At 40.3% G+C, this 2484-nt stretch overlaps 1 protein-coding gene across 1 annotated transcript in view; it reads left to right on the forward strand.

Moving 5' to 3' along the window:
• The first annotated feature begins 2109 nt into the window (after window positions 1-2109).
• LOC106869057 (LWamide neuropeptides-like) overlaps window positions 2110-2484 on the forward strand; it is a 103647-nt gene continuing 103272 nt past the window's right edge. The window contains exon 1 of the mRNA XM_014914567.2: window positions 2110-2254. The gene's annotated coding sequence lies outside the window, so the exon portion shown is untranslated. The remainder of the gene's footprint in view (window positions 2255-2484) is intronic.

The raw sequence follows: 2484 nt of genomic DNA on the forward strand, positions 1-2484 counted from the left end.
TGTGTGTGTGTGTGTGTGTGTGTGTGTGTGTGTGTGTGTGTGTGACGAGATTGATAGATAGTTACATAGTTAAACAGATAAGTATTTAAACAGTGTAGTGAGAAAGAGGGAGTGAATCACTGAAACTGAGAGAGAGAGGGTGGTGGGAGACGCATATCTAATGAATATGCATTAAACAGTTTTGTAATGGGCGTGTTTCTAACGAGCGCGAAAACTGTGTAGGAGTAGGAACCGCGTACGGATATTGTATGTGCGTCTGTGCCCGCGTGTGTGTTTGTCTGTGTGTTTGTATGTGTTTGCGTATATTTGCTAGCTTGTCCTGAATGTTTCAAAGTGTAAGTGCATTTCATGTGCACGTATATGTGCAGTAATCTACTCTACCCTGCCATGTGCATTATGCGAGGGCAGCGCGTAACTTACAGTGGGTGGGTGTACTAAACAAACGTTCTGTGAGTTGGCGTATGGGTGGGACCGAGATACATGTCTGTGTCTGCAGTTTGTTAGTGTTTACGTTGCTGTGTGTGTATATTTGTTCCTGCATGTTCGTGCATATGCGTATATGGGTTTGCGTGTGTGTGTGTGTGTGTGTTTATTTGCCTATCATGTCTATATACGTTTGAGTTTGACTGCGTGAGACCGTGTTTGTACGTGTACGTTTCCCCCTGTGTGTATTTGTAAGTCCAGTGTGCGCTTTACACCACGCAGTCATTCCTCATTATTTAACACCAAGATGGGTGTGTATAGCAATTTCAGTGGAAGGATGAAAGGAATAGATACAAAGTTAGGTAGGCAGACTGAAAAACAATCGATGAAAACAAAAGTTATGTAGATAAATCAACAGACGGACATATGGATGAGATGGACGCGTGGATAGATAGATAGATAGATAGATAGATAGATAGATAGATAGATAGATAGATAGATAGATAGAGACAGACAGACAGACAGACAGACAGATAGATAGATATATAGATAGATAGTTACATAGAATCGATAGATAGACAGACAGACAGAAAACAGATAGATAGATACATGCATACATACATACATACATACATACATACATACATAGAATCGATAGATATGTTTCTTTATTGGCCACACAGGGCTGGACACAGAAGGGACAAAACACAATAGACAGGCAGATAGATAGATAAATAAATAGATAGATAGATAGATAGATAGATAGATAGATAGATAGATAGATAGATAGATAGAATTGATGGAGGGATAGATAGACAGACAGACAGACAGACAGGCAGACTGACGGACAGACAGACAGACAGACAGACAGGCAGACAGACAGACAGATAGATAGATAGATAGATAGATAGATAGATAGATAGATAGATAGATAGATGAATAAATATAGAGGGTGATAGCTAAAAAGTGAGGAAAAAAAGTAATGGACGGAGGAAAGTAAAAAAAAAAAAGCAGTTTGAATGACTGAGACGGGAGAAAGAAAGGGTTTTGAGAAGAATAAAGGAGATGAGAGAACGGAAACAAAAACACACACAAAGAAAGAGAATAAGTTTGTTGGATGGTAAAAGAGAGTAATAAGAGACAGAAGGCTGGAACTCAGAGAGAGAGAGAGAGAGAGAGAGAGAGAGAAATAATGAGGGCGGAGAAAGTGAAAGTTGGACAGAAGATATTCGTAAACAAATGATTACACACGCACACACAGACGTATACACACAAAAGCATACGCACGCACACACACACTCACACACAAGTGAACATTACAGAGAAACGCATGCTTCGTACAGTCACGTAAACGTAACGCGGACCATTCACAACCAAACACGCTCGTACGCAAGTAATTATACATAGATACATATGCGCGAATTCACAAATATATATATACATATATAAAGATATATGTGTGGTGTGGTTTGTTTGTGGGGGTGCATGTGCGCGCGTTTGCTTCTGTGTGTATGCTTGTATATAAGAGAGTTAATGCGTATAAGTGCATGTATTTACTTTCATGTGCGTATGTATACATATATACGCAGAGAAAGGGGGTGTGAGATACAGCGCACATGGGAGGGAAGTAAGAATAGTACGAGAGAGTATAGAGAGAGAGAGAGAGAGAGAGGAAGGGAGAGTAAGACAGCAAGAGACCGAGACAGAGAAGGAGGGGGTTTAGGCGAAGGCAGGTGCTTGCATTAAATGGCGCGCTTCTTCAACTTCTTCGCCAGTTTTTCCTTATAAAAGCGAGAGTTAGTTGAATCTTCCGTAACAGACAGCCACAACGGTGAGTTGAGAAAATAGCTTCATTGTATATTTTGAAACTTTCTTGCGGCACATGTTGTTGGATAATTTGTGTGCATGTGTATGCGTCTGTGTGTGTATGTGCCTGTCTTTGTATTCATGTATATGCGTGTGTGTGTGTGTGTATGTGTGTGTGTGTGTGTGTGTGTGTGTGTGTCTGTGTGTGTCTGTGTGTCTGTGTGAGTGCGTGTGTATATATATGTATATATATAT

Source organism: Octopus bimaculoides, chromosome 5 (genome assembly GCF_001194135.2).
Source record: "Octopus bimaculoides isolate UCB-OBI-ISO-001 chromosome 5, ASM119413v2, whole genome shotgun sequence".
NCBI classification, from domain to species: Eukaryota; Metazoa; Mollusca; class Cephalopoda; order Octopoda; family Octopodidae; genus Octopus; species Octopus bimaculoides.